Genomic DNA, 14,175 nt, shown 5'->3' with positions numbered 1-14,175 from the left:
GTTTTGTTTGATTTTGCTGAAGTTTTTACGCTAGTAGAATGTAAGTTTAGAGTTGCTGAAGCTCTTCTTTATCACTTTGTTGGGAATAGCTTCCAGCACAAGGGAAGTAGATCTGAGAGACGATAGAGATTTCTAAAGAGATTTCTAAAGAAATCTCTCTATTGTCAAACGATAATAGATCGTTTGAATTTCCTGCTGCAGTCAGCCTTACTCCTGAAACTTTCAGATACATAACCTGATGTGTTCCCCTTTCTTGATTAAACTAGTTTGAACTGTGTGTTCTGTTACCAAAAGAACCCTGAGTAATGCAGACTTTTATCTTTCACACATCCACAGATAGCACATACTGTAGATGAGAGTCGTCACCTAGCCCAAGCCTCCTTCTTTGAAACTGTCCACATAGTCTTAGTCCCTGATAAAAGGTCATGTTTTAGATTGGGGTGAACACCTGACCCAGGAGTTATCAATCCATAAGCTATGCTGAGACAATCATTTGGACACAGTGACTGAATGAATTAGCTAAGGTCATCTTGAGTTGGGTCAGAGTTGGTGCCAGGGCAAGACAAAGTCACTTACAAGCCATAGTTATGGGAAAACATAGAAAATATGACTCAATAGAGAAAGCTAATCTGCAAAGATAAAATGGAAGAATAGAGCAAATATACACAAAGAAGAAACCATATGGCACAAAGAAAAAAAAAAGGAAGATAGAGCTGCCTGATGATTTTCTACAAACAACATGGTGTTTTCTTCATGTCACTCCTCCTAGAACCATGCCCCACATTTATCCTTCTTTGTGATTTAAACTAGCCTGAGTGGGCTTCTATCCTATACAGCCAACTGGACCTTTCAATCACAGATCCCAGCACTATGCCAAAGGATGAGGAAAGTTTATTACAAAGTTTATTACCTGGACTAGAGGAATTATGGCTAAAAGCAGAAGACTATGGTTTGCTCTGGAGCATGAATTTTGAACATGAAGAAGACTGTCTGCTAGGTCTCAATTCCCTGACTCAATTTAAAGCCTGAAATCTGTGGACTGGCTTCCCTGTGCATGGAGCTAGGGAAGATCTCCCCCACAAGTGTTTATAACAATGTTTAAATTATCATCTCAATTACTCTCTGTGTACACATCAGTGAGCACTCTGCATATCAATAAATGAACTCTGTGTGTATTCAGAAGGCTACTGTGGTAACAGCAACATGTAGATCCAGTTCTCATTTGATGGGCACCTTCCCAGCTAGTTTTAAATGGTTTAGGGGATTATACTGGAGATTTAAGGGAGAACAGATGATTCTCATTGTCCTGCATGATGTAAATTTAAACTTGAAAATGAATGCCCTAAAACATGGTATTATTCTGTTCCTAGTCTGTTCTCCAGCTGTATAGAATATAAGCAGGCCAAAATGCTCCTGGGGATAAAAAAAAGACCTAGAGATACCTGGCAGCGTGGGATCACAACGTTTTGGCAAAGCAGGCAGTCACCTTCTATGGAATTCTGGTTCCCCAACTAGTTCAAGGTCATCCTCCAGGCTACTACACAAGTACCCACCATACTGGGGTAGAATAATTCCACCCCAGTGCAGAAAAAAACTAAACATAATGGGGTCCTGGCTGCATCTTGCTCACTGTTTCTCTTAAATTCTTTTCTGAAGTGGCCCATGGGGCCAGTGAGAGACTGTTTGGAAATAATGAGAGGGTTTAGTGTTGTCAAAAAAAATTCAACTGAGTAAATTTTAAAGATCTTATTGCTTTATTCAGTGATTCATGAATTGGGCAGCATCCCGTCTAGCAGATAGAAGGGACCTTCAAAGAGCTGTACAAAATGAAAGACTTTTATAGGCAGAAGGGGGCAGGACAAGGAAGTTACATTAGCAAAGAGCTGATTATTTGTGGCAGGGTCACCTTCCTTTAGGAGATGGCAGGGGTTCATCAGGCAGATTACCTCACTAGTACTGACCAGGTCATTCCAGATTGACTGGTTTAAGATTCATTCCATTCCTAGGGGAGGCTGAAACTGTAATTAAGTTAGGTATTAAGTCTTGGTCGGTGATGTGGGGCTTAGCATAAGTGACTATTTTGAGACTGTTGTCTCTTTTTTAACAGTGTATATAAGATTCCCCAGAAGCTCAGTTCTTGGAGAAGTAGCAAGAACCTTAAAAGGGTGACTTTGGTTGGCATGAAAGAAAGCTTCTAGTCTTTCTCTTTGACTTGAAAAGAAGTTAGTTTCTCTCTCTCTCTCTCTCTCTCTCTCTCTCTCTCTCTCTCCCTACGTACCTCCCTGCCTCTCTCTCTTCATGACTCAAAATGAGGAGAGAGAGAAAGAGAGACAGAAAGTACAGATGTCCTATATTGGTGATATTATTTTCTAGCCTGTGATTCTAATCGTTTGGGTGCAGGGTTGTCTTCTCTTCCTCACCACTCCTTCCTCCCTCCTTTCCTTTTGTTCTCTCCCTTCTTTGAGCATCACTTCCTTTTCTTTGAGGACGATGCTTTTCCTTTGTCATTAAAATAAGTTTGTTGTCCTTAAAAATGCCTGCTCTAACAAGGTTACATAAGGAATTAATAATTCAAAGCGCTGTTAAAAACAACTTAGAGGCAGAGAAGGAGGAAGTGAATATTTTTCCCCTCATTGTCAGAAAAATAAAACCCAACTTGATTTCCTCTTGTGAAGTCTTAGTTGTTTCCTTCTAGATGAAGAAAAGGAATAAACCAGTTCTCAGAGACACAACAGCAGAAGCAGTAGCACCAAGAAGCATTTACATGAAATACTGCATGTGATACATTAGCATGGTTCCTGGCACACTGTGAGGACCGTTGATGAAAAATTAATCAGTTGATCTAAAAAAGAAATGGAAAATTTTATTCAAGCCAAATTTGAGGATTATAATCTGGAAGAGCATCTCAGAAAGCTCTGAGAACTCTTCCTCCTGTTAGAAGTCAACGCACAGTTATAGAAGTTTTTGGACACAGAAGGCTGTACATTAAATGATGTATTATTGACAGTTTATGTGATCCAGATCTGAGCGTCATCCTGGTGGGACATGTGACCCCTTACAAGATCAAGAAGAAATGCTATATTTTAAGGAGTTGTTTTGTTGATGCTAGGAGAATGTTGTTCTTTATGGTTAAGCAGGTACTTCTGCTAATGGGCGAGGTGTGGTCAATACATAATGCAGATACATAATGCGCAGTAGGGGGGAGAGAGGAGGCCAAATGGCAGAGAAAAAGGTTTATGTTTAAATTTTTCTTGTCTTGCCATAAAATATGAATTTTATTTCACAACACTCAGTAAGTGTTCATTATTCGTGTTATTATTAGTATTATCCTTAGTCTTAAGTGCTCAAATTTTATTTCTGGACAAGATCCCCTTGAACACTGGTCATCCCAAAGAGTCAATCTCAAAGAGGCTTTAGCACAGAATCTCAGGCCCTCTTAACTTTTTAAAGTGCTTTCACATTTATTATCTCGCTTTTGTTCTGACACAAGTTTGGATTTATAAATGGAAGTTGAAAACAAAAGACAGTTTTCTAGCTAGAACAGTTACCAGAGTAAAATGCTATTGTAGCCAAGTCATCCATTACCATTGCAGGAAGAAAATGCCGAGAAAAAGGTTTCCCTCCTTAAAAGCACTGAACAGCATCATTTGCAATGTCAGAGAGACACAAAGATTTTCACTTTTATCAGTGAAGAAAGACAACTCTTTAAGTACCAAACAAAAATTGAGTAATAAGCAAGTGTAGAAACCAACTTTATGGGGCCCTATTTCTATTTTAATAAACACATGGCACTAATTGTGTGACAGGCATATAAAAATTGTACAACTATTAATCCATTTATCTTCAAAACAAAGCAGTGCAGTAGGTTAGGTACTATTATGTGGCCATCACCATTTTACTGCTGAGAAACTCAAGGCAAATTTGGGCTATGCAGATAGCCCACCACGATGAAGCCACTGTGTAGTAGAGTCTGGTGTCAAACCTAAGCAACCTGACTCCAGTCTAAGCTTCACAGCATAATGCTTGCTGCCTCCCCAATGCAACTGCATCCTCTTGAGAGGCCATGAGCCAAAACTTTCTCAAGTTAACTCCCCTCTCAGTACCACCTTCTCAGCATCTGTAGACTTCTGGAAAGAAAGCTTCAGGTAGCAAGCTATGTATACCTTAGTCTACTGCTCTATCTAAGAGATAAAACTGCTGGCCTAAGAGAGGTGTGGAACAACTCCACAGTTGCCCATGGTGCTGCAAAGGTAGTAGCCAGAGCAATGGGAATGAGTTTAGCTTGAACTCTAAGCCACTATCTTCTATCCCTGTAACTGATGAATTTTTAAAAAATCACCTGTCTTCCCTTTCCTGGACATCTATTCCACAACACAACAAAGTTCTCCTTGATTAGCCAGTCACTTTCTTTGCTTGAATTAAAAAAAATAGAAGGGGGGAGCTCTTTCTTTCTAAAGGCTGTATGCTCCATTTTTAACAGGTTAAGCCACTTGATTATGAATCCTGAAGCAGAAAGAGGGCATCCTTATGAAGTTAGAGAGCGGCTAGAGTAATGTCAGGCACACAGAACAGATGAAGTCACACTCCTTCTCTAGAGAAGGAAAACTACAAGTTGATATCAAAACCCATTATACATCCTTTATAGTTCATTGTATCTAAACGTTTAAACTGAATGTAATTTCTTTTTGTAAAAAAATAGTGTAGTATTTAAGCACATGGACTCTGGAGCCAGACTTCCTGTGTTCAGATCTAATCCCTTTAATTAATCTCAGTGTTGCTACCTGTGCTTTGCTCAGCTGTTACTTTGAGCCAGTCATTCAACCATCTTATGCCTCCGTCTCCTCATTTCTAAAATGGGGACAACAATAGTACTTACTAATAGGATTGCTGTGAGGATTAAACAAGTAAATGTATTTAAAGATATTATAAAAGTGTCTAGCAGTAACAAGCATTATATATTAGCTATTGTTATCAATAATAATAGCATTTAAAAACAACACAGGGAGTTTTTAACTGTCCTTATATTCCCAAACTCTCCACCATACTATTTATTCAGGACACTAACTTCACTTCTAATTGTCTTTACCCAATTGTTCCTTGGTTTCTGTCTGTGACCAAACAGAAAAAAGGCAACAGCTCATACAGTCAGATTTTGGCACATGTGGAGACAGGATTTTGCCATATGGGACATTAAGACACAGTCTCTAGGAACACAGTACATTCAAATTCAGGGTCTGTCTGAAGAGGGGAAAAGTACCACTTTCTGATGGCAACACTCCAGTCATGATAGGTTTATTTTACTATGAGGAGAGATAAAGCTATGTGGTCTGTTCTTTCTCTGAGTCTTTTTGGATTGTCTGCTTGTTTGCTTGTCAATTTTTACTTTTTGTCTTGTGGGAAAAACAGGGAAAAGGAGACTAAAGGAATAGCAGGGACCACCTAACTGATCTGGAACACTAAAAACACAAACTAAAGTCATCCCTTTAATTAATTTTAACAGTCAAAGCATGATAATTATATTACTCAGCAAGGAGAGAGGAAGAGAAGTCCTAACTGCTAAAGGAATCAATCACGAGTCAACCAACAAAATCCTAGCTCCTGAACTAATTGTGGAACCATGTCCAATCAGACATGGAGCATTTTAATAAAAACATAAGACTAGGACTTAACAACAACAACAACAAACAGCTTAATATCAACTAGTGAGAGACATACCAAAGTGTCCCTACATGTTGATTGTTTGTTTATGCCTGCTCTGTAAGATTATCTTTAGAATGCAGGTAAGTTATATATTGATCAAAAAGTAAACGTCTCAAAACATTTCCTGGTTCCTATCTGTATATCATATAAAACATATGCTTTAGAATTTAGTTCACGAGACCATATGAATCAAGGAGTATGCTACAAAATTACCCTAATTACAGGAGAATAATTAGGGGAGAAAAGAGCCTTAGCTGCCAAACCTGTAAACTCAAAAGTACAAAATCATGACAGATATTACAGCCATAGTTTGCACTTGAGGAAACAGTTTGAAGATTGGCTAAGAAGCTGTCCATAAGTCCCAAAGCTGGTTAGCAGCAAAGCTAAGAGTTAGACGAACCCTGTGACCCCACCACACCATTAGGGTGAAAACATCTCAAAGGAGGTCAGATTCTACGGCTTTTTATTTAGTGAGTAATGAACCACTCAGTTATATAGCACAGAATTTTACTTTCAGGTCTGCCTAAATAGTCCAATTGGTCCTAGAGACAATTTCCAGTCAAAGGAATAGAAGGTCTCAGAGTTCCTGTTCCCCATCTCACCTCAACTACAGATTTGCCCAGGATTTTGTCTTGACTGTATCTAGATCTATCAGGACTATGTGGTCTGCTTTTCTCCAGGCCTAGACCTTGGAACAGTTAGGGAGCAGGTGAAGTTTGACTTCTACTCTCTTCTTGTGCATCTTCTCTTAGCCCTACCTGGTCAAATCTTTCTTATCTTTTCAAGGCTCAGTTCAAGTTGCATCTTCCTGGTGAAGAGTTCCTTGACCATTCTGGAAAGACGTGACCTCTCACCTCTTCCAATACCTATAGCATATAGTATCTTTGCCACCTTTTAACATTTACCATACACCTTAACAGTGGTGACAGTGGTGGTTGGTCATGGTAGCTAAAAGTTTTTGATTGCTTCCTTGTACTAGCAGCTTTTCATGAATGATTGCACTCCTCTCTGGCACTCTATGAAGTAGGTTCTTGTCATCTGTATTTGAAGATGAAGAAACAGCCTCCAGCTTCCAGGTTCTTAACCACTATACCATGCTTTCTCAGGGTGCAGTCCATAGACGACGGGCATAAAAATCACACAAACATAGGTTTCTGGGCTCTACCTTAAACCTTCTGAAGGACAATCTCTGAGAAGGAAGTCTGGGAACCTGAATGTTTTCTAGCCCATTGGAGGTTCAGATCCCCACTGAAGTTTGTGAGAACCACTGCACTAAAAAGTCTACTGGTAGCAACTTCCTTGAGTTTATATAGGTTTTCATGCTCACAAAGCTCCTTGATATTAATTATTACTTACTGGCTATTTCTATATATGACCCCTAATATGTGTTTACATCTTGTGTCTCCTGACTATAGTTTAAGAGACACAGTTTCACTCTGTATCACCTGCTCACTGCATACCTCAGAATTTTGTACACATTACTAGTTTTCAGTAAGCCTACTCTTCCACTGTGATTGCCAAATGGTCTCTGCTGCTTCACAGAAGACATCAATCTATGTTTCATACTAAAAGGGGTATTTTCACCCCTAAACCCCTCCACAGCAGCCACAAAGAGTGGCTCGAATTTCAAGCACTTTTACGTCATGCCCATCCCATTAAAACAGAGGACATCACAACGGTATGACCTTTCTCTCTGCACAGGAAGAGAAGCATTTGAGTCCATTGCTAAGATTTCTCTTCCCTTCCTGGATGTCCTTCCCTCATCACTGGCTCCTTGCCACCATCTCCCTGGGAGAAGCGTGCTTATAGAAGAAGTTGAAGATAGTGGTAGCCTGATACATACTGGGCCACACAAGGAATACCATGTAAGATTACAGGTGGGAGGAGCATGCCTTTGGCCACAGTGATCAAACATTAAGATGATAACTATAGTTTTAACACTTTTGTTAGAAAATTTTGTTTAAAAATAATGTATTTTTAAGTACAAAATGCTCATTATAGATTACTTGGAAAATAGAGAAAAAGGCAAAAAAACATGTATTGGTTACCCTATCATTCAAACAAAACCACTGTCGACATTTTTATATATAGTCTTTCAGTCTTTCAGTCTTTCAGTCTTTCAGTCTCTTTTCTATGCAAGCATTCATGGGTGTGTGTGTGTATGTGACACAGGCATTAAAAAAATATGGAATGATACAAGGTTTTAGATCATGACTTTTATAATGTCAAGAATATATCATGAACATTTTTCCTATTTCATTAAATATCCTTATGTAAAATATAATGTTGGAAAACTTTATAAAGTGGTTAAATTATTGTCTTGCTTTTCAAAAAAGTCTAATGACTGCCATGCCTGGGTCAAGGATTATTGAAAAATAAGGCAATCAAAGAAGAACCAGAACTAGGGATCAAGTTGGACTGGTGAGTCTGTGGCTAATAGTCTGAGTAGAGGCCCAATGGGGACTTGGTTCACACATCAAAGTAAATCATAAGGATGAAGCTGGGAATAGTATCCAGGGGATCAGAAGAAACAGAAAGAGCATAAGCAAAGTTCTAAATTACAGGATGTGGGTTGACAGTAATAATCAGAGAGATCCAGATGAGTTGGAGGCCCAGCATAGGTAAGAGTCTGGGTCAGGGATCACGCCCAGAAAACTAACTGCAAGCAGGAGGGCAGCATAGAGTCTGAGTGTACAAAGACAGGTCTGGATTGGGGATTCAAGACAGAGATGAACAAACAGTTGCGGAACAGCAGGGAACTGAACACAGGAACTCAGGATCTGGATCAGAAGCAGATCAACACAATAATGTGACAACCAGTCCTTGGAGAGGGGCTGTCCGGATATTAGTAGTCTTGGTGAGGGAAAATAAGAGCACAGTAAGAACCCTACACAGTCCAGAGTGCCCTTAGAGTTGTAGCACTGACTTCCATAGAAGCTCTACTTGTTGATTGAGGGTGAGAGGATTCAGATAATCACTGGGACCATCAGCAATCACTAGCCGGCAATGGACAGAAGAGAAGGGTAGGAGGCAGGGCTGAGAATGCAGGATACTTTTCCATGGTTACTTAAAAAAAAATGAAAATAGAAATTTCCATCTTTGTGGCCAAAAATCATCAAACAGTGCTTTTGTACAGTTCAAATCATATAAATCCTTGGTATAAGAGGTTGGTTTCAGGGTGAGGGGAGGTGGGGTTGGTAGAGTGGTGGAATGTGGATTAATTGAGGAGTTTGGTTGTGTGGATGACAATGAAATACAGTTTTAAGGTACAAAAAAACACTAACTTTCAAGCCTGGCATATTGTAGATGTTCAGTAAACATTAGTTTAAATAATTTAAGAACTGTTAAGGCCAGCATTGGGCTAATCACAGCGGAACACACGAAAGAAGAATGTGCCGTTGTTCTCTAAAAGAGCTTATCTTTTTTTTTAAGAAAAATAAAACAAGGGAGACCTTCAAGATGGCAGAGGAGTAAGACGTGGAGATCAACTTCCTCCCCACAAATACATCAGAAATACGTAGAACAACTCCTACAGAACACCTACTGAATGCCGGCAGAAGACCCCAGACTTCCCAAAAGGCAAGAAACTCCCCATGTACCTGGGTAGGGCAAAAGAAAAAGGAAAAAACAGAGAAAAAAGAATAGGGATGGGACCTGCATCTCTGGGAGGGAGCTGTGAAGGAGTAAAAGTTTCCACACATTAGGAAGCCCCTTCACTGGCGGAGATGGGGGGTGGCGGGGGGAGAGCTTTGGAGCTATGGAGGAGAGCGAGAGGCTTGTCTGCTCACCCGCCGGGGTGGGCGGGGGCTGGGAGCTGAGGCTCCGGCTTCGGAGGTCAGATCTCAGGGAGAGGAATGGGGTTGGCGGCGAGAACACAGCCTGAAGGGGGCTAGTGCACCACAGCTGGCAGGGAGGGAGTCTAGGAAAAAGTCTGGAGCTGCCGAAGAGGCAAGAGACCATTGTTTTGGGGTGCACGAGGAGAGGGGATTCAGAGCACCACCTAAATGAGCTCCAGAGAAGGGCGTGACCGCGGCTACCAGCACGGACACCAGAGATGGGCATGAAACACTAAGGCTGCTGCTGCAGCCACCAAGAAGCCTGTGTGCGAGCACAGGTCACTTCCCACACCTCCCCTCCTGGGAGCCTGTGCAGCCCACCACTGCCAGGGTCCCATGATCCAGGGACAACTTCCCCGGGAGAACACACGGCGCGCCTCAGGCTGGTACAACATCATGCTGGCCTCTGCCGCTGCAGGCTCACCCACACCCCGTACCCCTCCCTCCCCCCGGCCTGAGTGAGCCAGAGCCCCAAAATCAGCCGCTCCTTTAACCCTGTCCTGTCTGAGCGAAGAACAGATGCCAGAGGGCAACCTACATGCAGAGGTGGGCCAAATCCAAAAATGAACCCCAGGACCTGTGTGAACAAAGAAGAGAAAGGGAAATCTCTCCCAGCAGCCTCAGAAGCAGCGGATTAAATCTCCACAATCAATTTGATGTACCCTGCATCTCTGGAATACCTGAATAGACAACGAATCATCACAACATTGAGGCGGTGGACTTTGGGAGCAACTGTAGACTTGGGGTTTGCTTTCTGCATTTGTTTCTGGTTTTATGTTTATCGTAGTTTACTATTTACAGTTTATTATCCTTGGCAGATTTTTTCACTGATTTGGATGCTTTCTTCCCTTTTATATATATATTTCCCTTTTTCTCTTTTTGTGACTGTTCACGTGTATGCTTCTTTGTGTGATTTTGTCTGTATAGTTTTGCTTTTAGCATCTTCCCTAGGGTTCTGTCTGTCCATTTTTTGGGGGGGGGTATAGTATTTAGTGCATGTTATCCTTGGTGCATTTCTTTACTGCTTTGGTTGCTATCTTTCATTTTTTATGACTTTTCAGTTTTTTATTTTAAATAATTTTTTTATTTTAATAACTTTATTTTATTTTATTATTTTTTTCTTTCTTTCTTTTTTTCTCTCCCTTTTCTTCTGAGCCTTGTGGCTGACAGGGCCTTAGTGCTCCGGCCAGGTGTCAGGCCTGTGCCTCTGAGGTGGGAGAACTGAGTACAGGACATTGGTCCACCAGAGACCTCCCTGCTCCACATAATATCAAACGGCAAAAGCTCACTCAGAGATCTCCATCTCAATGCTAAGACCCAGCTCCACTCAATGACCGGCAAGCTACAGTGCTGGACACCCTATACCAAACATCTAGCAAGACAGGAACACAACCCCACCCATTAGCAGAGAGGCTGCCTAAAATCATAATAAGTTCACAGACACCCTAAAACACACCACTGGATGCGGTCTGGCCCACCAGAAAGACAAGATCCAGCCTCATCCACCAGAACACAGGCACCAGTCCCCTCCACCAGGAAGCCTACACAACACACTGAACCAACCTTAGCCACTGGGGGCAGACACCAAAAACAATGGGAACTACGAACTGGCAGCCTGCAAACAGGAGACCCCAAACACAGTTAAGTTAAGCAAAATGACAGGACAGAGAAACACACAGCAGATGAAGGAGCAAGGTAAAAACTCACCAGGCGAAACAAATGAAGAGGAAATAGGCTGTCTACCTGAAAAAGAAATCAGAGTAATGATAGTAAAGATGATCCAAAATCTTGGAAATAGAATGGAGAAAAAACAAGAAACATTTAACAAGCACCGAGAAGAACGAAACAGCAAACAAACAACGATGAACAACACAATAAATGAAATTTAAAATTCTCTAGAAGGAATCAATAGCAGAATAACTGAGGCAGAAGAACGAATAAGTGACCTGGAAGATAAAACAGTGGAAATAACTACCACAGAGCAGAAAAAAGAAAAAAGAATGAAAAGAATTGAGGACAGTCTCAGAGACCCCTGGGACAACATTAAATGCACCAACATTCTAATTATACGGGTCCCAGAAGAAGAAGAGAAAAAGGAAGGGACTGAGAAAATATTTGAAGAGATTATAGTTGAAAACATCCCTAATAAGGGAAAGGAAATAGTCAATCAAGTCCAGGAAGCACAGAGAGTCCCATACAGGATAAACCCAAGGAGAAACATGTCAAGACAAATATTAATCAAACTACCAAAAATTAAATACAAGGAAAAAATATTAAAAGCAGCAAGGGAAAAACAACAAATAACATACAAGGGAAGCCCCATAAGGTTAACAGCTGACCTTTCAACAGAAACTCTGCAAGCCAGAAGACAGTGGCAGGACATATTTACAGTGATGAAAGGGAAAATCTTACAACCAAGATTACTCTACCCAGCAAGGATCTCATTCAGATTTGACGGAGAAATTAAAACCTTTATAGACAAGCAAAAGCTAAGAGAATTCAGCACCACCAAACTACCTTTACAACAAATGCTAAAGGAACTTCTCTAGGCAGGAAAAACAAGAAAAGGAAAAGACCTAGAAAAACAAGCACAAAACAATTAAGAAAATGGTAATAGGAACATACATATCAATAATTACCTTAAATGTAAATAGATTAAATGCTACAACCAAAAGTCATAGACTGGCTGAATGGATACAAAAACAAGACCTGTATGTATGCTGTCTACAAGAGACCCACTTCATACCTAGGGACACATACAGACTGAAAGTGAGGGGATGGAAAAAGATATTCCATGCAAATGGTTATCAAAAGAAAGCTGGAGTAGTAATTCTCATATCAGACAAAATAGACTTTAAAATAAAGACTTCCAGGGGCTTCCCTGGTGGTGCAGTGGTTGAGGGTCCGCCTGCTGATGCAGGGGACATGGGTTCGTGCCCCGGTCCGGGAAGATCCCGCGTGCCGCGGAGCGGCTGGGCCCGTGAGCCATGGCCGCTGGGCCTGCGCGTCCGGAGCTTGTGCTCCGCGGCGGGAGAGGCCACAACAGTGAGAGGCCCAAGTACAGCAAAAAAATAAAAAATAAAAAAAAAATAAAGACTTCCACAAGAAACAAAGAAGGACACTACATAATGATCAAGGGATTAATACAAGAAGAAGATATAACAATTGTAAATATTTATGCCCAACATATTACCCAACAGAGGAGCACCTCAATACATAAGGCAAATGCTAACAGCCATAAAAGGGGAAATTGACAGTAACACAATCACAGTAGGGGACTTTAACAACCCACTTTCACCAATGGACAGATGATCCAAAATGAAAATAAATAAGGAAACACAAGCTTTAAATGATACATTAAACAAGATGGAGTTAATTGATATTTATAGGACATTCCATCCAAAAACAACAGAATACACTTTCTTCTCAAGTGCTCATGGAACGTTTTCCAGGGTAGATCGTATCTTGGGTCACAAATCAAGCCTTGGTACATTTAAGAAGGTTGAAATCGTATCAGGTAACTTTTCCACCCACAACACTATGAGACTAGATATCAATTACAGGTAAAAACCTATAAAAAATACAAACACATGGAAGCTAAACAATACACTACTAAATAACAAAGAGATCACTGAAGAAATCAAAGAGGAAATCAAAAAATACCTAGAAATAAATGACAATGAAAACACGACGACCCAAAACCTATGGGATGCCGCAAAAGCAGTTCTAAGAGGGAGATTTATAGCAATACAACCCTACCTCAAGAAACAAGAAACAGGGCTTCCCTGGTGGCGCAGTGATTGAGAGTCCACCTGCCGAAGCAGGGGACATGGGCTCGGGCCCCGGTCTGGGAAGATACCGCACGCTGCGCAGCGGCTGGGCCTGTGAGCCATGGCCACTGAGTCTGCGCATCCAGAGCCTGTGCTCCGCAACGGGAGAGGCCACAACAGTAAGAGGCCCGCGTATCGCAAACAAAACAAAACAAAAAAGAAACAAGAAACAACTCAACTAAACAACCTAACCTTACACCTAAAGCACTTAGAGAAAGAAGAATCAAAAAGCCCCAAAGTTAGTAGAAGGAAAGAAATCATAAAGATCAGATCAGAAATAAATGAAAAAGAAATGAAGGAAACAATAGCAAAGATCAATAAAACTAAAATCTGGTGCTTTGAGAATATAAACATAATTGATAAACCATTAGCCAGACTCATCAATAAAAAAAGGTAGAAGACTCAAATCAACAGACTGAGAAATGAAAAAGGAGAAGTAACAACTGACACTGCAGAAATACAAAGGACCATGAGAGATTACTACAAGCAACTCTATGCCAATAAAATGGAAAACCTGGAAGAAATGGACAAATTCTTAGAAAACACAACCTTCCGAGACTGAACCAGGAAGAAATAGATAATATAAACAGACCAATCACTAGCACTGAAATTGAAACCATGATTTAAAATCTTCCAACAAACAAAAGCCCAGGACCTGATGGCTTCACAGGTGAATTCCATCAAATATTTAGAGAAGAGTCAACACCTGTCCTTCTCAAACTCTTCCAAAATATAGCAGAGGGAGGAACACTCCCAAACTCATTCTACGAGGCCACCATCACCCTGATACCAAAACCAGACAAAGATGT

Source organism: Stenella coeruleoalba, assembly GCF_951394435.1.
Source record: "Stenella coeruleoalba genome assembly, chromosome: X".
NCBI lineage: Eukaryota > Metazoa > Chordata > Mammalia > Artiodactyla > Delphinidae > Stenella > Stenella coeruleoalba.
This window is presented reverse-complemented; position numbering follows the sequence as displayed.